Raw genomic sequence first — 21,908 nt, forward strand, 5'->3', positions numbered from 1 at the left:
AAGCAAGCAAATGGGAAATGCATTTAGCCAAATCACCATTCCTATCTTCATTTTGTCTGAGATTAATTCAAATTGAACTACCTTTCTTCTACTAAAGCTCCTAAAGGTGGAAAGCATATAATTTGTTCCTGCTCATTTGTGAAGGAAATAAGGAAAAACCTTGCAAGTTAAATACAAGATATGGAGCAGTGAACCTGTTACGATGTATGAGCTCAGTGATACGCTCACAAAGAAGCTAAAATATCTAATGCATTATAGGAACAGGATGTAATCTGGAAGTGAAATAAGTAGATTTGTGTATTTGATCACCCTTCCCCTGTGGAAAGAGCACTGCTTTTTTATTATTATTTTCTGAAACGTCACCTCCATTTACTTTGAATTTTTTGTTTTACAAAGTCAGTTTCTGAAAGTTTTAAAATTGTGGGGAAATCCGTTAAACACTAAAGCAGGAAGTTTATGTACAATATAAGAAATTAAGTGTGGGTATCAAATTTTCTGACAAGAATACCAACTTTTCAAAGCTACTTTAAGTTCTACCTGGAATTGCTCTTTCAGTTCAAACTGATGGCTAACAGCCTAAGGAAAAAAATCCTGGAGAGAACAACATGGGGCCTTCCCTTTCATACAGACAAAAATCAAATTGAAAACATGCCATCTGAAGTTGTCCTAGAGCTGGAGGCACTTGCTCGGCCTCCACTCCAACAAATACTGTGTTCTTACTCTGGATGACCAAATCATCAAGGGAGCTGTATTCAATGCTGTGGTGTCATCAGCATTCTCGTGTACTGACTCTCGTATAAAATTACAATGAATAATCATCCCAACGATTCCCAGATTTTTTGTATTCATCTGATTTAAGGCAGAAGATACCAGCTCCCAGATCCTTCTGAAGGCCTAAGGCACTTCTTCGGGGTTGAAAAACAAACCAAAAAAAAAAAGGAAGCTACTCTTATTTTTGCAGATGTGCAGCACTGTATCAGGAAGGAATCAAACCACTCTGCCACAGTATTCCATAGGTAACCCACAAAACGACATCATGCAATGACCTGATGCAATTAGGATGGCTGGAAAACCATGGGTCCTATGGAAAACAGTGACAGTATCAAAACTGAATTCACTCATTACAACATATTTATTGAGATGGTGGGTTTAAAAAAATACCAAAACAAGAAGTGCATGGTTAGAAAATAACTAGGAATACATTTAAATTTAGGGAATTCGATTTTCTCTGGATGTAAGAACAGTGAATTGTGGAACAGTCTCCCAACAGAAGCAGGCAGGTCAAAAAAAAATTGTCTTAAGATCTTGCTGGACAGTTTGTAAAAGGGTTGATGTGTCAATACTGCCTGGTAAAAACAGGGATGGGACCTGATAGTTCAGAAGGTTCCTACATTAAGGGATTATTATAGCAATAAACAGACTTTGCTTACTGTAGGTCTGGTAATTACAGTCTTTTTCCACACTGAATGACTCCTTAAGTTCTTGACCCTCTCATTGTCTGTGAATATTACTTTTCTGTAGAAGCAGTTTTACTATGTCACTGAGCCCATTTCAACCCTGTGCAAAGAGACCTGGGGCATAACAAGGTCTTGCACTAAAGCAAATTTCAGAATAAGCCTCTAAATGTAATCTATATGTCTAAATACCAAGCTCTCCCAAGTAAATGGGGCTGTACCCATTTGCCTCAGAAAGAACTGAACCTCTGAACCACAGTAAAATTAATCACAGGGTATTATGCTAAGAGCAGCAAGAGATATTTTCCAAAGTACATCCCAAATACTGTGAAATACTTCAGAATCAAATACTTTGCTGAAATAGACTAGGACATTGCTTGACATTCTGACTTATCTGCTAATCATTTTGGATGGCAAAGGTCTGGATTAGCTCATAAGCAGTCTCTTCAGGCTGGTGTATGAAAGCACAGTAATTAAACAGAGCTATGTAAATACAAATCTTGTCGGGCCAAAAAGACTGATAGATACATCTTCCTCGATGCATACTGAGGGCCTCCTTTTCCCTGATCACCAAAGAGGTTATCGTAGTGACTACAGCCCAAGGCAACGTTCTGGGATCTTCATGCACCAGTGATGTTATAAAGGGATCACCAATCCTGACAATTGGAGTGTGCCCGATTTACAAACTTGGTTTCTGCTTGTGAGGAAGACATGCTTTTTTAGAAGACAGAAAAGCTAAAATGTCTTTTCTAACTCTTTAATCTACTGCCAAGTTTGAACACTTCAGCACTTGAGAAGAGCTAATAACAAAGCTGAACGTGCAGCCTTAATTATACTTCAACATGGATCATATTCTACACATGCACTCTTTCAAAGGCCAGTTTTATTTTCTAGTTCTGTAACTGTTAGTGTTTTGAGCTAGAAAGTTTCTTTAGCACTATCCAGTTGTGCTTTAAGCCCAATGATGCCTCGACTATGGACATTTGCCATTACATCACATACTTCCACTGCAGCTCTTTTTAATTAAAACGGATTATTTCTTCCGGCTGAGCTACTAAATCTGTTTTCTCTGGGTACTTGGGCCAGAAATTTTATTGCCACTCTTGCTGCAATTGCCTGCTAGCCTTCACTAGCTTGTATTGATCTGACACAATCCACATTTATAGATGCCTTCTGAATTTGTTTGAATTCAATCTAAAATGGAGTTGATTTGGCCACATCTTCCCTCCAACATACCCTTACACAATATAAAAATAGCCTCAGCTCTTCTATAGCTCAGATTTCTCTCTGCAGCAGACTTAATATTAGTGCACTGTGACACATCATCAGGGTCAAACCCCTGCAGCACAGCTGAACGGGATAACAATACCATAGGACATAAAAAAAATAGTTACAGCCGTAACTGCTCATTGCTAATTATATTAGGTGCTGCTTATTTGCTGGTCCTAGTTTCCCGTCCTATACCAACCAGGCTTGGCCATCTGCATACATAGCAAGAGCAGACACTCTTTGCTACTGCAGCTACTGTGATGAACCCTGAGCTTCATTTCACATCTCAGAAGCGGCTAGCTTGCATTATAAGCTGCTTGCTTTCCTCCCCATTTGTCTTCAAGGGATAAACATGCAACTGGTTAATTGCAGGACAGAGAGGTGTTACAGCTTGTAGTCAAAAAGCCTGAGGACAGATATAGTACCACATGACTGGCACTTACAGATGTGAATGCAGTATAAATAAAGAAGGAACAATAAAATTAATCTTCTGTCCTCTCCGTAGCACTGACTCAATTAAATAAAGAACTGCTGTAGCCGAATGCTATTCAGGTGTGAGGTATCCAGCCTACACTCGTTACCTTCAGATTAGCCTATACTACAAAGAATCATCTAAACTCAAAGTACTTCTAGCTTCTGGGGTTCCAGCCAACAGTAATGGCACACAATTAGTACTTCTCAATAGACATTCACTGCTGTGCAGTGTTCAGTTCACGCCTTTCTAGAAAATAAGATTTATGGGCTGTTAGGAGAAATACATGTACCAGCTTTCTGCAGCCTTTTTGTAGCTTAGCATCTTACAACCATCTGGACTTTGACAGACAGATCTAACATGACTTTGCTGCCTTGCATCCGTTTCCTTTTCCAATTCCTTGTGGAGATGATGGAATGCCAAGCCAACCTCTGAGGGATGCTGGCTTCCTTGGTTGACCCAGGAAACAAGTACACAGAATAAGTGATTCAGCTTTTGGCCACACTGGCATTTATGGAAGACATCTCACCATTCATCTCTGCGCCCCAAATGCTGACACCATCCATACTATACAGATAAGTAAATAACCAAGTAGCAAACTAAGAATTATTCTTAAACAGATTCCAGCTGAAAGGCCAGCAGGTAAACAAGTGCCTGCTAATTTCTACTAGCAACTTTACTATGCCCATTCAGCAACTTTTCCCAGCTTGTAAGCATGCCTGACAGAAGCCAGACTGATAGGATATCACTGTCAATACATCAACTACCTAAAATCATCTTCTGTTTACAAATAAAACATTTTTGAGTGTTAATATTCAAGAATAAGAGTTACAGCCCATTTATTCTATAGCAAGACCACACAGTCATTCACAATGACAAAAATGCTTTATGGAATTGTTCTGCAAAATCTTGGGTCAAAGAGACTCCATACCAGTCTACTGCCAACTCTGGGTTCCCCAGCCCGTATCAGGTTGATTTGCTCATTTTACGTGGATTCTCCCTGCTGGCCTCTCGCGTTCTGCTTCCATATCAAGGCAGAGTGGGAAACAGTGGATTCCAGGGTGCATTAGCCACCAGCAATCTGACAAGAGAAGTGCTATTGCATATTTCCACCCTTGAAGGACATCATACTCAGTCCTGAAAATATAAATACTGCATATTCAGGGCAACCGAAACTAAGACAGAGCTTTTGCCAAATGAAACCACAGGGTGCAGCAGAAAATGGAAATTGGCAGTGAGCTAGAAGCAGAGAGACACCAAAAACAAGGGGAGAAAAATTGGAGCTGTTTCCTGGCAACAAAGCAGGATGCAGTGGTCTGTTAGCTGGGAGCCCTGCAAGTGTAATTGCTTGTGTGCAATCTGGACCAACCCCCTCTTAAGGAGGTCTTGTGCATGCTGTAAACACATTATCCTAGAGCATGTGCTGGTGAAGTCTGCTTGGCAAAGGAGAAGTTTGTTTCTGCTTCATGTGGTAACAGTGCCCACAATATCATTTTGCAATAATTGGAATTCCAGAAATAGCAGTATAGATAGTTAAGGCCCTGTTGTACGAGTGGTTTTATGAAGAACAAACCCATGGACAGTCACATTTGTTATGGGTTTATATGACCAAATGTACCTTTGTGTTTTTCAAAAGAGAAATGCAAACAAAATAAAAGACTCAAGTCAGATACAGAAAACAAATGCTTTCCCTTGGGTAGGAAACCACCTAATCAACTAATTGAGATAACCAGGTGAGGAGAAGCAGTTAGAAATTGAAGATAGTCCCCGTGCATTTGTTAATCCAAAATCTTATTTCTTTGTTTGCTTTGCTAAGCCTCTGACTTAATTTGTGCGAAGGAAATCCTTCACTGCTTCAGTGTGTGCAAGACATACCATCCTGTGCTTTCTGTGCACTGTGCCTTCTGCTTACTGTCAGGAGTAAAGCTGGCACCTTGCTCCAGGTATCTATCACCTACGGTACTTCTAGGGCAGAATGAGGAATGAGCACATAAAAAATGTTTCAAGATCCTGTCCTCTAATTTACCATGATTAGTGGATCCAGAACTTCAGATATAGTTTCCAATTTTATACGACATAGCCAAGCAGCCAGCAAAACCCACTTTACATATCCTGATTGTAGTTACAGTGTCGGACAGTAGCTCACAGATCATTGCTGGGCTTCCCGTTTCTCTCCACATGTTTGTTCTGAGAATCATAAGTGCTGGAAAAGACTCTAAGATCATCCAGTCCAACCAACATCTACCACCAATATGCCCACTAAACCACGTTCCTCATTCTCCCTACTGACTACCTGAAATATTACACTTCTGTTTCAGTGCCCCTTTCTTCAGCTCACCAGTGAATATCATGCTGGTATACCACAACAAACCAGAAGGACGTTTAGCCTAGAGTGCTTTCTCCAGTGGTGGCCAACATCAGGCATCAGTGGCTGCCTGCCAGAAGAGAGAAATATTTATGTACTTTCTCTCAATGATTTTTGGGATCTAAATCCCTTTACAAAGATACTATATGGCACATATAACACATCATAACCCATGCTCAACTTTTGAGTTTTAAATCTTTTGAGCCCTGTACACTTCCATCATCTACAACAAACAGCTCTGCTGTTCAGCATTCAGTTGCGTGAATTACTTGTCTGAAAAGATCTGTGGTCAGCTCAAGCACCTCTTCCTTCCCTTATAGCCTAACAACCACTTACATATGCAGAATTATGATTCTTCTTTCTCTAATCAATTTTGAAAACATACTTTTGGAGCTCATAGAAGTAAAAACTCAGGACATCTGATCTGGAGAATTAATTCTATTTGATGTGGTTTCAGCAAGCTGTGTGCATGATTTCTGCACTGTCACTCGATCAGTTTCTTCTATCTGAGTTGTACCTGCTGCTAAGAGAATTGCAAATAGAGCAAAACAATTTCAGAGCTTCTATTCATGGGAATGAGGCATTAACTTTTTTTTTCTTGACAAACATTATCAGAAATATAACCGCAAATTTTCCAGTAAGCTGATATTAGATGTGTTATTTACCAATATGCTCCTCCCTGTTGGTCATAGTTGGCAGGATTCTAATCCACAGATGACTGTGAGCCCAATGAATACCCACCACACTCCAGAACTCAGCTTTCTTCCTTTTCTGAAGCATTTTTAGATTACACAAATGCCAAGTTTACTCCTGAGCGTGGATTTTCATCGCTCATCCCTTAGGAATAACAGTCCTACATAACTGTTTCTACTTATAATCTCAACAAAACTGTCAGAATTTTGATAACTTTCGAGTTCTTTGATTTAAAGATTTTGCCTTTCAAAAAAGATGGAGATAATTCTGAGGTTTTGAATGTAAGGATTGATCTACATTTGAAATCTGGGTTAAGTTGGAATAACAAGGGATGCAAATATAAAATACAACACTTAAAGTATCTGTGAGCAGAAAATAATTCTGGTGTAATTAGGAAGTAGGCTGAACTAAATCAAGCTGGAGTCAAACAAAAAAAACTATGATATAGAAGTGCGCATACACAGTGAGAGTTACTCAGGAATGTCTTAAAAGCCATTCCTAAGTAATTCCACATCTGTATCTCAAATGTAAATGAGCTCACTCACCAGGAGATGGGTAACATGGCTAATGTGACAGCTGAGAAACAGAGAACCAAATAACACAGTGGTGTTTCTTTCAGTATCAAAGCAAGCTCATTTAAAGCTCAAGTATTCATACACAGTACTCCAGGAAGGCATACAGTTAATAGAATATGAGCACACACACACACACCCCAAAGCTGTTAAAAGCTTGTGGTTTTCTCAGCCGGAAAGTTATTGCATTCATATGTGAGGCATGGTGACTGGGTTCTTATTTTCCACATATCTCACCTGTTACAGGGCTACCTGGGGCAGGTGAGTACAACTACTACTACTCTGGAGTAGAGCTGTTTTGCTTCTGCTTGCAGTCTGCCCAGCACAAGGTACCAGACATCATGCATTCTGGGTTCTAACACCAGAATTTCCTCACATGGCTTTTGCTGGTCGTCTTCCGTTACTATCAGTGATCAGTGGTGTGAGTCTATTTTATTTTGCATTTCTCTGATTAAGATTGTGCACACACAATCAGTTGACTGCCTCTTGATAGACAAGGGTCTGCAGGAGGATAATTGCTAAATTACAGTGAAGAACTCGCTAGAGCTTTAGCAATCCAAGCATATGTACACCATGGATCCAAATACTTGGCATACATTCCTATCAGAATTGACTAACTTAAATGGTGTCTAATGAGAAGTGTTTTTAGCTTTTTCTCCCCCCCCCAGGAGAATTTTAAATACCTGCCTCTTCCTGGCGCTAACCTTCCTGCTCCAATCTTCTTAACTAGAAGTCAGTTTCAAGATATCAAACTGAACAACGTAATTATTTAGAGCTTAAAATTTTGAATGCAGCCTAAGCATTACTAGGATATGACCTACTGTGGTTTTTTTTTGTTTTGTTTTGTTTTTAATTATAAAGCCATAAACCTTTCTTGCAACCATAATTTCGTTCAATATCCATTGGTCTGGCCATAACAATTTTAATTACTGTTATTATTTTATTTAAAAAAAAAAAAAAGGAGGTGACCTAGAAGAACTGAGCATTTCTGAGGCTACTGACCCATACTCAGCTCTTCCAACTTAGTCCTTTGACCCTAACTATCAAACAATAAATGGAAGAGTGGAAACAAAATAACATATCTATATTTTAATACCAGTAACAGCCCTGCAGAATGAACAAACTGAAGGGAGAGGTTTCAAACATCTCCAATCAGCGCTGACTCTACCAATTTCTGCAACTGTTAACAGACCCATTTAATTTGTATCCAAACAGACCAAATTCTAGAACATCGATTAATGTTCTGATGTGGGAAGAGACTATTTTAATAACCAGAGTTAGTTCTAGCAATAATTCCACTAAGTCAAAAAGCTTAAAATTATACCCAGCTTCTTATCAGTTCTCTTCAGGAATATTCAAACACAGCTTCAGTTTTTAAGTCTACCACAAGCTACTCTCTAATATTTTTACTTTCTTCTGGAATTAACAGACTCAACTTCGATTTATTTGTATTGATTTAATCACACTTCACAAAAATTGCTTGCAGCACAGTAGTGCTTGAAGCACTACTTGATACTTGGTTGTTAATAAACTAGGCCAAAGCTACTGATAAACACTGGTTTCTTTAGCAATAGGAATCAGTATATTAGTTCAGCAAAAGAAATCCATGAGTGCTAGTTCTAAAACTTTCCTTTTCAACTCTGCTTATTGTGTGAACAGCCATGTTTTCCTCAATGATTCTACTTCATGAGAAGCACTGGAGTCATAGACTACTTATCTTTGCATTTCACCAGGTGCAAAGACATTTACCTTGGATTTTCACATATATTGTTTTGGAAATTGCTCATTATGGCCTAACAAGAAATGGAAGTTTGCCAAATATGGGAAAAGCAGCTAAAGGTCAGCCAAAAGTCTCCATGATGAAGCTGATGATGGAAAAATAGGGACAAAGTACGTGGCAGAAGACCATGCATGCCCAGAGGGATATTAGTATATATTAATGAGTTCTTGGAAAAGAATGAATGTATGCTGATGTACTGCATATGCATGTAGTAACTGTTTAAGTGTAGAACCTAAACTCTGAGAAAGCACACTTGTTTGTCAAGTCACCTGGCACGTATTGTGAGGAATAAAGGAAGGCTGCTTTCTAACACCACACTGGAGTAAGAGAGCTTTCTTCACAGATTTCAGGTGACATTACCATCAATAAATATTTGATGGTCATCATCCAAACTTCACACAACAAATAAACACCCTATAAATTACTAAGAAATCATTTAGGAGAAAAACTCACTTGTAAATATAAAATCTAGTGTTCTTTGGTGTTACAGTACTGCAAAATGAATCCCTCTGAAATACAAAAAGCTAGTAGATCTTTGAAAACTCCTCAAGCCATGATAAAAGAAGGAGCAGCAGAATAGCATCAACATTAGGCAGACTAACAAATCAGTATCCTAAGACAATGAAACATTGAGTTGGGCTCGTAAAACTTGCTGCATGACTTGTCATGCACAACATAACCACCACCATCTCCTCACCACTGTCACGGCAAGCAAAACAATGTAAGTAAAATAACAAAACACTGTTTAGATTTTAATTATGGACAATCCATTAGCACAAAGGATGAATGGCAGGTAGAAGCAATTTCAAACTTCCACGGGCTGGCTAAAACAAAAGGTTTGTACTCTTGCAAGACAAAATGGTCTGTTCAGTTAGTTAGGTAATAATGCTGCAATTGAAGATTTCAGTCTAGCTAGGTGTGTATTCCTTTGGTGACTTCTCTGGGCTCTTGCAACATGTTATTTTTCTCTCATACGCATTCCTGTATCCCCTCATGTTCTGTTGTAGAAGGATATTTTCCTTACAATCCACGCAACAGATAGTTAAAAATAGCGTTCTCTCTGATTGCTGATGACTGATACATACCTGAAGTATGTATGATTATCCAAGCCCATAAAGCAGCTGCAAAAGTGACCCATCAAACCTACCAAAAGGGTTTAAGTATGTCAATAAATGCACTCAGTTGCATCATCACAGGCCACTAGCCAAATCAGAGTACACCATTTCCAGCAGTGTTCTGCCTTTAAGGGCAGAGTTACACAAGATATACAATTGCACTGACAGTAATTAGAGTACAATTACTCTTTCAGCTCTTAAAATTACATAGAATTATCAGCAGGTGAAAAAATACTAGAGACTAGAGTCCAACCTAATTTTGCATCTACTGACATAAAAGTCATTTAAGCACTGTGACCTATAAATTGTACACAATATAGGCTCAATTTACTAATCATGGAACACACAGCAGCATTCCGACCTAGTTTTACCTCTCAGTAAAGACTGTTGCCTATTAACACAGAAAATAGAAAAATAAATCTAAAAGTACTCTGAGATTCAAGAACATTGGGTACATGAAATAGTAACAGAAAAAAATCATACTGGTTAGTGAAAAAAATTAATAAACAAGGCATTTTCAGCAGAATTCCATAGGAATTCTTTGCAACAGATGAATATAGCGCCCATATAACTATGAATTGGAGTTACCAAAAGTTACATGTCCAGCAGCTTGGAAGGCACTGTGAAGGGCACATAACTGTGATCCCAGAGGACAGGCAGGGGAACACAGTGAGTCTGGGCAGCCTTTTCTCACAGCCTCTGCAATGAAAATATTGAGACCTCTGCTGCTCTAATAAAAATTCCTGGAATGGAAATGCTGTAAACTCAAGCCATTGGGAAATCAAGGTTTAGAAAAACACCTTCCTGCATCTGAGTCCCAGAATGTTAATTTCAGGTCTCTCTTCTATCAAATTGCTGTGTCCTTCTAATTGGTGCCCAGCTCCTTGTAGAATTACAATTCCATAAACATCTCATTGAAAATAAACAAATCTGAGCCAAGCTTACTAATGACTTGCAGAAATTCTTTGATGAAAATCCAGGAATTTTATTAGAGCAGCAGAGGTCTCAATATTTTCACTGTGGAGGCTTCAAGGAAGGGCTGCCCAGACTCACTGCATTCAGGTAACTATTTCATAAGCTCCTATAAATGCATAGCATCATTATGTGCAGCAGCACAAGTTGGGGGGGCTGGAGAACTAACAAAACCCTTAGCTCAGATGTACCATTACTTAGGAAGTCATTCAGCAGAAGGACAGAGGTTTAAGATGACACAGGGAATGAAATAACACAGCTGAGATCTTGCCAGATTAACCCAACCTTATTTTTGAAGGTTTTCTCGATCCTTTTCTATTTAAATCTGGTTGGTCTTCTCCCAAGGATGCAATCTACTACATAACTGAAGGATTTCAAATGCTATTTCTTATTCACTAGCCCCATTTAGCTCAATGCACCACTGCAGGTTTCTTTAAGTCTTGTCCAAGCACTAGGCATCAACTTTCTGCTAGTAGTTCAATTAAGCAGGTGTAAAAAGGGACAGTTTATGTTTCTGTTATTTTTGTTCACCCTTTCTTCTGATGTCATTCCCCGTCCACCTTGCCTCAACTTAGCTTTGTCATTACCCTTGGTTTCTCCTCATCCCTCAGAACCAGGCCAGAGCATCCCATCTCCTGGTCTTTCACATTCACTTAACCCCTTCTTCTCAGTTGGCAAAATATTCAACCTATCATCAAAACTTCCTAGTCCAAATACCACCACTACAATTCTTTGCTCCAGCAAACTGCAGAAATTTCTTTGATGAAACCTTACTATTCTACATAGGATTCATGGTCAGGCTGCAAAGGAGAGTCCTAAGCCAAAAACATCATCGGTACAAAAGCCTGCTTGAAGTTATGATGATTGTTCCATGTGGGAAATTAGATAGTGCTGAGGACATTAATCAATTACGCACTGGTATTAATTTCTAGCGTCACAGTAAAAATTTCTACTCAGCCTTTCATCCTTGCTTTCAAGAAGGAAATCTTGAAAGCTGAGAAATTGCTGTTAAATTCTGTCAGCAATACGCAGTGCATGCTGTGCTTGGGGGCTTTATACTCAATCATCAGAACCCCCCTATCATCAGCTACTGAAGTCAGCAATACTTGAATTCACGTTAAGGGATGCACTGTACTTGGAGTCAATGGAATAAGCCAAAGATATTGTCTGTTATAAAACACCTCTGCTATCAAAGGAAAATAACAAGTGTGGGAAAGTCTCACTGCTCAATGGTTGTGCTTGGGCTGTGCTGGCTTGGGAGGACCAGCCCCACGCAGGGACGCAATACTGCAGTTGCAAGGTGAAGGGATGGGGACAAGCACACAGTGTTCTGCTAAGACCAATCCACAGCACAGCATCCAGTGAAATGTAACAAGATTCTGATTAAAGCACAAGATTCTGATAAAAGAAAAATAAAGAAAAGCCAATCTTCCCACATCCTCTTGGTTGATGTTTTTTACCTCCCATTAAATATTCAAGTGCTGCATCCAGCACAAAGAGACCCAGACCTTGATGGTTTCATTAAGCAAAAAAATGCACTGCACTGTAATGTTTCCTAACATGTGCTTTAAACCATACAGTGTACAGCAATCAAACAAAAGAACATTCAGATTTAATCTGTTGCCAAATGACTCATTCTGGTTTGGGTAACTCAACTCACCACATCTTCTAAAAGCATTCTAAAAACATTTTGCAAACAGTATTTTCATAAATGCAAGATAAAACAAGCAAAAAGAAAACTGTCAAGTACCAAACTGAGGGAAAAGGCCAGAGCTTCAAATTCTGAATCAGAAATGAAACAGGCATCACTCGTCTTCAAGGCTAGAGTTTTTCTTAGTCAAAGTGCAAATGCTCACTGTTGGATCAATAGTAAGTACACAGGTCATGATTTTATACATTCCATGGTTGGTTTTAACCAACCCAAAAGGCACCTGACTCTATTTAAATGGGAAGGATACCAATTAACAGGATAAGGCGCAGTGCTTTACTTTTTTCCCTTAAAGTTCTCTTCACTGGTTCTCACAGCTGTTAAAGAGATACAAAAATATTTTTCCTTCTTCAGTAACTCTAATTTCATAGACTAAGAACTCTTCTACCCAATTTGAAAACTTTCTTCAACCATACACTTTCTAACTCTTCAGGACAACCACAGAAGCACCACTTCAGATTTAATTACTTCCATTTATTTATTAGCAGGCCTCATAAAGAGCAGTTAGGTTTAGTTGCTGTTAGCAGAATGTCTCACAGATGGTAGCACCAAAGGGTTAAGAATAAAACATGTACGTGCTCTTCTAATGAAAAATGGTTAATTTAAATTGAATCTATAAATACAGACGTCTTCATAAACATAGGCATAATTCTATATAAATATCATATGCAAATCAGAGCTCATTTTTCACACGTTTATGCTGCCTAGGCAAAAGTGCAAGGAAAATAGATGAGACATTTTACTGTTCAACGAAAGTATGGGAGAGAGCAGCAGCATGTTCCCTCCCAGCCCAGCCAATACTCTGCAACTAAGGACACATCAGAGAATCTCCACTGCATCCAGTTTGCTACAGGGACTTGAAGCCTTTTTGCTGCAGCCTAGATGAATGCCTTAGTCACTGTGCTCACATCTGTCTTAAGGTAAATGAAGATGTTTTCTTCTTTCTTGTTATTAAAAATCCCCCTGCTGTCACAAGTTATACGTGATCTTAAAGAAAACTGCCTGGAGGAAGCTGACCTTTGAACAGTCACTTAGATGCTTGCCGTACCATCCTGAAATCTATCAGCACAGCCGCATTATAAATGAACAACAAACACTCAGAAATAATAAAGCACATTTCAAGAACGCTTAGCTAATAAAAGCACACACTTCTCAAACCAATGCTGCTGTTGGAGTCCTGACAGCTTTCTGGAATAAGCATCCAAGCTCTGCCCGATTCCTAAAAGAGTAATGCCCTTCTACCTCAACAGCAGTCTCATTTTAGTTATGAGTACCACCTTCAAGGAAGCTTGGCTTTATGCTGTCAGCAAAAAAGAGTCAAATATTTAAACAAGTAATGCAGTCATACGATTTACTGTCTTCACACAATACCACATCCCCAGAGAACACGTGGGTCACATCTAGATTCAGTGTATCTGGCTTTGACATGCCTACAACCTCACGGGGACCAATAAAACAGTTCTGTTTATTTTTCTCTGTAAGTAAAAATCTCATGTGTTTGACACAACTGTGACCTGTCTGTACTATTACTATTTGGAAGAAAATATCCTGGGTCTATTTATCCATATGACTACCTGAATGCAAAAATCCTATAGTCTTGTTCTTGGGTCTTCTTCAATAAAAGCATCATGCCTTAATTTTTACATCAGGAAGTACTTCTTTTAGACTGTCTAAATGAGACATATCCTTTCAGCCTTTTCAACAAACATGAAAGGAGAAAATAGTATACAAGACAAACATCAAGGGTTTTCAGCATGCACTTCAGCAAGCTCAAGTTCAAAAATCAAAAGTTGCAAAATGCATTAGCAACCATCTCTACTAAGCATCACCCAAAATGGAAGACACTGAAGTGAGGAAATAAGTTCCTTTTATCAAAACCTATTGATCACCATTGATATCAGGAGAGCTGCACAACAGAAATCCAACTTCTGGTGCTGGCATGGTTTGAGGTAAGTCAGTACAGCTTTCCTGAATGAGGGAAAGGCAAGAGCAGCTCTTGAACCCAGTGGAGCTGACAGATCTGGGGGCAGCCAGAATGCTGGAAGCAGTTTGGCTCAGTCAGATCTATTCAGTCTCTCACCTCAAGTGAGACCTCACGAAGAGTTGAGAGCTACAGTGGCTGCTGAGAGCCAGAATAACATGCTAAAGCAGTGTGTGGGGCAAGCAGCATCAGGTGTCTGCTAAATGCATCCTGATGAAGTTATGGTAATATTAAAGCCTGTCCATCCTCCTGACAAAGGAGCCACTGATCTGCCCTTCCTTTTGTTGAAAAGCCTTCCACAGGAACCTATTCCCTGGGAAATTACTGCAAATTTTTGCTCAGATAGTCTGCTCATCACTGCTGCTTAAATGCTTTATCTCTGAGTCTGACTAAATAAGTAGTTTTACATCAGAAAAGATCTGCAGGAAAAGCAGATAGCAGAAGGAAAATACTGCCTAGTTCTCATAAGAAGAAATCCAAATACATACAGAACAGCAGAGAGTTATTTTGTAGATCAATCTGCTTGAAGAGGAGCTGGAGAAATCATTGAAATTACTTTTGTAGGTCTTTGAAATCTGTTGTTATTTGCATTTCAAAAGAGCAACAGTTTAACAGAGGTTATTGCAGTTCTCTACTCCTCACCTGTGGCCACTGCAACTGATGATAGCAAATTCCTTGCTATCACATTGCCACCTTCCTGACCTTGCCCCAAACCATAACACTTCTGTTTTGTCAATTAAAGTTATCTTGCAAAGGTGAAGCACATTTATAATTCTGGATTGCTTGCTGGTGTGAAGTAGCTCAGTAAAAAAAAAAAAAAAAAAGACACCTCAGTTTCAGGACACTCTTGGTACCTTCGTGCTGTATTTCAATGCTACCTCTCTATTCTCTTCAACTCAAAGCAAAGTCCAATACCAAGCAAAATTCTGAATGAGACTGTGGCACGTGCATTCCTGGCCCTCCTCTCAGGCAGGGAAATTCCTGACAGCAAGACCCAGCAGTCAGCACAGTGCTGTGGCCTGCATTTCCTAATATGCCAAATCTGATGGATCGCTCTGAGCTGCTGCTTCTAGCAGCAACGAGCAGCAGTGACAGTACCAGGAGCCCTTCCATTCCAATACAAGAGACAGCTCTTGCTGTTTTTAATAACTATTTCTTTTGACAGCATCTCTTTCAGACAGCAGCTTTATGAATCAGACAATCTATTGACACATATCAGAATGCTCAGGGAGGCACAGGTGTGGTGTGAATGAAAGGTTCGTTCCAGTAGCTTTCCAGTTCCCACAGCAGCTGCACTGCTTAGCATACTGCATATAGCTGCCCCAGGGGGTTGTGCTGCTGTAGGTGGGGACACAAAAGTTGTGGCCAACTGGTTAGGTTTAAATCCAAGTCAATTGATAGATTTAAAAGTTTTAAATTTATGTACACTGCATTGCTCAATTCTTTTAGCAATAAAATTTAATATTTGCTTCAAATCTGCTATTCAATGCCCTTAACCTTCAGCACTGTATTTCTTTGGGGGTTTCCTGCAGCTTGACATTCAAAAGGACCTCTGTAGCAGACTGTCTCCTGTTGCTCATTTCCCAGTGGCTGTTTAGGTCTAGGTGTCCTCCAGAGCAATTAAATCCCTATGGGCAGCGCATGCTGAGTGGCTCATGGACATTCTGCAAAGCACTGAGGTGTCTGGCTCAGCTGCTCCCACGAGGCCAGATGTACTCTCCACAGCTCTACTTTAAAGACACGTGCAAATACAGACCTCACAGTACTGTATTAAGACTTTACACTATAAGGATGCAAAGCATGAAGCTGAGAGACTTGCCCGAGGTTGGAGGACAACACAGGTACATGAGCATGAGCCTGCAGTCATCTGGCAGCCTGCAGAGCTCCCAGGATGCCGTGAGAGACCACTCTTCGTGGAAGATCCCTGGCACCCCAGATGTTTCCTTCCCACCCCAAAGGCCAGACCTGACAGCTCCAATTTAAAACTCAGCTTCCCTTTTACAATAAATCCCCATGCAGAAGTCTCAGGAAAGTCCCTTTTCCCCAAGTGCCTCACTGATAGCAAGAAACAACACCGCAGCAGGCAAAGGCCATTAGAGAGTTATTACATTTAACTGCCGTGTGATCACTGGCTGCACACGGCAAGTAAACTCTGATACTGAAATAATTCCTGCCAACAGTTCCTTAAAGGAAACATCAGCATTGCAGTGTCTAGACATTATCAGGCTGTCCTAAATTAGATTGGAAGTGCCAGTCAGCACCACAGACTTGTACTGAAGGAGTTAAAACAGTGGCTTGTCATGAAAAGGGCTTCACAACAGTCAGCCTCCAGCTGCTCTTAGCACAGCAGTGCTCAAGTTATGTGATGCTGGGGAATCACCACCAGAAGTGCAGTTTGAAAAAGGGCAGAACAGAAGCTCCACAGCTCTACTGGCAGACCTAATACCCTGGCCTTATCAAAGGCAAGCAGAAGGCAAACTCAGCAGCTCACAGCTTGCTGCCTATCAGTCCTTGTGAAATGAGAGCTGCTGTACTCACCTTCCTATTGCCCCAGAGCCTACCAAGGTATGTTGTACCAGCATAAGGACAGTCCTGACCCAGGCACTGCTGAGGACAGGCAGAACCCATTAGGGCATTTCTGTGCCCACTGACCTCAGGAGTAGATCCTGGTTCCCCATTCCTCACCTTAAATCTGACACAGGGTTTTCAAAAGAGACAGACTGGCACAAGGACAACACTAGTGTGAGAACTACTGCTGTGATAAGCATCAATAAAGACAGCAATTGGATCCTGAGACAGAGCAGATAGCTCCCTTGGTGCTGCCAGCTGTCCCCATGCAGGAGCAGAGCCAGGAGCACATCCCCACAGCAGCAGGCATAGCACAAGGACAGTTACTGCAACACTGGCATGGGCTCTGGGTGACACTGGCTGTCCACATGCAGTGAGTGGAAATAGGTAATATTAAGTGTAAGGGAGCAATTTTCCTCCAAGGAATGTGCCTTGTGATGTGATTTGCAAGGCTTTCCTACAGTGGACAGTGAATATATTAAAGACTTTCGACAGCTGTAGGGAATTAATAGATATCCTAACTCACCAATTATTTGCTTGTTGCGGGATCACAGCTATGGCAGCTGAAGCTTAAAGACGTAGTAAAAAAAAAAAAATCAAAATAGTAACTGAAGCTTGAAGAACATGCCTCCAAGTCAGTCCAGAGCCCTTTCACTTGGTTTGGAAGTTCAGCAGGAGGTATGAGGCCACTGTAACTACACAGAACCACCTGTCAGCACAGACCAAAAGTATTCCTGTAAGGCACTGATGTTCTTTCCTCCACTTGCAGTTTACATGATTTACTTCCCTGTAGTGCACCACTCTTGAATAGTTGGATCAATAAATGAAATTCTACGGTATTTTGACTGCTCCAGTCAGAGACAGACAACAGCACCTTATTCCCTGTATGGGAATTAGACTGCAAAACATAACCTGCATGTATATTATTCATATGGAGGTGAACAAGCGTTCAACCTTTTAAAGAAAAGCCATATGAGAGTAAACATAAAGGAGACAATGCAGCATATACCAATGATTTACAAACTCATTCCCACAATCATGCAACTGCTCTGCAATAGCTCTCAAGCAACTGAAAAGCCACAGACCTTCCAGTCAGGAGGCAGCTGAGAAGAGGGTCATTCTCCCACTCCTCATCTTCCTACTCCAAATCCCCAATCCACTGAGGCCATCTGAGACAAATGGAAGGCACAGAAGCAGTACCAGGACAAACCCCTCCTCCAATCGCTCCTTTCACATATAGCACAGTACTCATAGAATCATAGCATGGCTTGGATTGGTAAGGACCTCAAGGATCATCAAGTTCCAACCCCTGTTCCACAGGCAGGGTTGCTGGCCACTAAAATTCAGTACCAGATCAGGTTGCCCAGGCCCCATCCAACCCAGCCTTGAACACCTCCATTGCATTTTCTCATATCCTTCTGTCTGCTGTCTTCTGTAAACCATGGCAGAGCAGACAGTAACCTCCAGCACAGCATGTTTACCACATGGTACAGCACATATTCATGCCAAATTCATCTTCAACTGGATGACAATGGAAAGCTTTGTCCTGTTCCTGCTAACAGCAGACAGGGTCTGGTAGACATAAAGGTGCACCAGCAGACTAAAATATATTTTAGAAAGTAAACCAGTGTACTCACAGAGCTGAAGAGCAGCCTGAAGAGATAACTGAAGTGCCTCATCAGAACAAAGAGCAGCCCCTCACACATGGTCCACACCTCATAGGTTGTGCCACACCAGCAACCTCCTCCACCTCGTCCTGGAGGGCATCAGCAGGCAGCATATTCCTATTGTGTGGAGAGAAAACACCATTAAGTTCTAAACTTTCTAAAGACATTACATTGCCAGAGGTGCTCCTGGAGGTAAGACAGGGGAAACAAACTCCTTCCCATCTGATACACCTGCGTCACAAAGCACGAGCTAGGAAAGAGATTTTCTTTATGCAAAGCATTTTTAGGTAAGAGCAATTCCTCTGTCCTAGAGTAGTCATCATGATTTATATCACAGCTATGATATTTGGAGTCCAAAGCTGGCCTTGCCTTTGCTTTGACTTGTCCTGAAAAGGGAGAAGGAAGAAGATCCCTAAACAACCTTGACTACATTATCCCCACTGGATTTCTGTGCATGTGAGCTCCTGTCACCTCAGCAGCTTCCATGCTTCTCTAATATCCCTCAAGGCTTAGTCATCCAAAGGGCCCTGGGAAGGCTCAGGTATATGAGAAATGAAACACAGATCCATGCTGAGGTGCCAGCACCCAAAGCAGGCAGGGAGCCACAGCCAATCATCCTGGCTAGAGAGCCAACCAGCCTTGCACAGGCTCTGAACTCTTCATGCTTTGCAGCAAGTGGCACACTTACACAAGAACCAACATCATGCTCTTTCTTGCCTTAGTTTCCTGCTCTAGATATTCTTCATTGTTTTGATCAGAAACCTGTCAAATTGCAACTTTTCTCCTGTCAGCCCTCCTCTATTTAAATCACAATTTTCCTCTAGAGGATGAAGAGCCTCCAGAAATAACCATCCTTAGTGCCCTCTGCTTTCACATCTCAAAAAAAAAAAAAAAAAAAAAAAAAAAAAAAGCAAAAACAAATCTTCCTATGATTTTCTTTGTAGATTAACTTTCAAATGCAAAGCTTTCAACTTTTTCTCTCCCCCCCCTCATTATTTTTATTATTTTACTTGAATGACTTGTTCAAACTCTTACAGCCAGAAAAATATTGCAGAAGAAACTGGAGCCACATCTGCAGCTACTTCCTTATCCTACAGGGATCAAAGGTATTAAATCACAAACTTTCTAACTGTTCTGTTGTCCTTTAAGTACAGCAAGAAACAAGACAGGACAAATTGTTACTAAAAGTACTTTAGTTTTAAGAGAAATAACCAGTTTTCTACATTCTCTGGTGCATCAAAACTGTGGTTCTTTGTAAAGAAGTAGGCAGAAGTCAGTAGTACTAATTACCATAGTTTCTAGGAGAAGATCACAAAAGATTCCTTTTAATATGCATGGACATTTATTTAAATATAAGAACAAGCAGATGATCTTCGTAGTCTTTTCCAACCTTTTTGATTCTATGCTGGGAATGATGCACATGAAGTTTAAGAGACATTTTGTCATAATCCTACAGTCTGCATCTGGCATTGCAGATGCTACATATAAGAACCTTGCCATAACACAACTAACAGTGCAAGTTCAGCAGCAACAGCTCTATTTATGGTACATGGTCATTTTGGGGGGTGGAATAGGGAGCCCTCTACTGTTTTCACAATCTGTTTCTTCAGTAGAAACTAGTTACTCCAAATAAAGTCTGGAAAACAAACAACCTTACAAGGACTAGCGTGTGCAAAAAACCCTGTTATTTTTTTCTTTTTTGATAAAATTATTTGCTGTGGTAAGATATCCCAAAGCTTTTTAAGTTAACCTGCACTGAGGAACAGTATGTTCAACTGATCACAAGCAGAAGAACCCCCATATAGAATGGGCAGTAAGAGGAAGAATGGATGCGGTTTACATCTCACAGGATTTGTTTAGAAAAAAAATATAGATATATTACAAATGTACAACATTAGAAATGCACATAAGTTAGAACGTCTTTATACTGGGATGAAATAGAACTTGACGGATGGGAATTTATAGGTGAAAGCACAGGTACCTTATGAAATAGCACATTAGAGCAGCCGGTGCTGTGGCTGCCCCATAGGTACTCAGTAGGAATCTGGAAATACTTCAGAGATTGCCCTAAGTGTTTGCTGAATAGTAACCAAGTCCCTGTTCTCTGCAGAATAATAACTGCCCTAGTTAAGTAAGAGTCATCTGTTTTCTGCTGCTTATATAATCCCTAGCTTCTTTCAGGCTAGAACAGGTATGTACGACCCACAGGCCGCATGCAGAGATGTGTCCTGGCCCTGCAGCTGCGTGCAGGTGCCCAGACTCGAAAGGCCCCAACAAGCAGCACCAGTGGTGCCAACACTGCTGCCTTTGAACAGGGTGCACTGGGTGCCAAGGACCTGCCCTCTTGTCTTTACCCTGCCACCTGCAATGCTGTTCCAGAGGATGTGCAGGGAAAGAGGGAAGATACCTCTGAATAAATTAACGCAGCAGAGGCAGCTGATGTCCCAGTAGTCACATCTGGAGTGAGGCAGAGGCCAAGTCTTCAGCTTCTGCTATTCCTGAAGGGCATCATGTTCCTGGTCACATTGTTTTGCCTGATAGTAATGCCTCTCTCACAGCTGCAGCATCTCTGGAAGAGGAAAAAACAGCATCTCCCTCTCCATCAGCACACAAAGGAGGAGAAGCTGCAGCTACTACCATGACTGAATCCTCCAGACCAGCAATGGATAAACCTCTGATAAATCAAGATGGCATCAAGATTAACAAGGAGAAAATGATATCTTCTTTTGTATCCTACCAATCCAGACTGTTCCTTGCAGGGACAATGAAAGTTAAGATATTATTCAGTTTTCTTTCCCTTGGCAGTTGCCATAGCCACTACTTCAAGCAACCAGTTATATTTATCCACTTCCTGAATGATGGTGTACCCACAGCTAAATATTGTAATTTCAAAGGAAATGTTTCTATTCATTCATAACCATTAATCTAATCTCATTCTCCATCCCCTTTCCAGGTAAATCTTCCCAGGAAGATGAGGACAATCAGAAACAATGTCACTTCTTACAGCTCTACCTGTACCAAAAGGTATAGCAGGTTTATTTACTCACAAGCTTGGCAGGGAGTGTGAAACATAGGAAATATATTTTTCAAGTCCACTAATACTCCTGTTGTTAAGGGAGAAGGGAGTATGAGCCTACGTTATGAAAAAAAGTAATAAAAAATTACAACTTCATTTCACTGCTTCAAAAAATTCTCAAAATAGCAGTTCTTGCAACTTGTTCCTTGAGTGAGTCCCTGTTGTTGAGCAGCAGTTCTCTGCTGAAAAAGGAGAGGAATCTCATTTTAATCAGTG

At 40.5% G+C, this 21,908-nt stretch overlaps 1 long non-coding RNA gene across 4 annotated transcripts in view; it reads right to left on the reverse strand.

Annotated features, from left to right (window-relative positions):
• LOC116238112 (uncharacterized) overlaps nucleotides 1-21,908 on the reverse strand; it is a 211,543-nt gene that overhangs the window by 53,373 nt on the left and 136,262 nt on the right. For all 4 annotated transcript variants that reach the window (XR_016465915.1, XR_016465914.1, XR_004168890.2 and 1 more), the window contains exon 4: nucleotides 18,587-18,733. This is a non-coding gene — a long non-coding RNA (uncharacterized LOC116238112). The remainder of the gene's footprint in view (nucleotides 1-18,586; nucleotides 18,734-21,908) is intronic.

Source organism: Phasianus colchicus, chromosome 4 (genome assembly GCF_987193195.1).
Source record: "Phasianus colchicus chromosome 4, bPhaCol1.hap1.1, whole genome shotgun sequence".
Lineage (NCBI taxonomy): Eukaryota > Metazoa > Chordata > Aves > Galliformes > Phasianidae > Phasianus > Phasianus colchicus.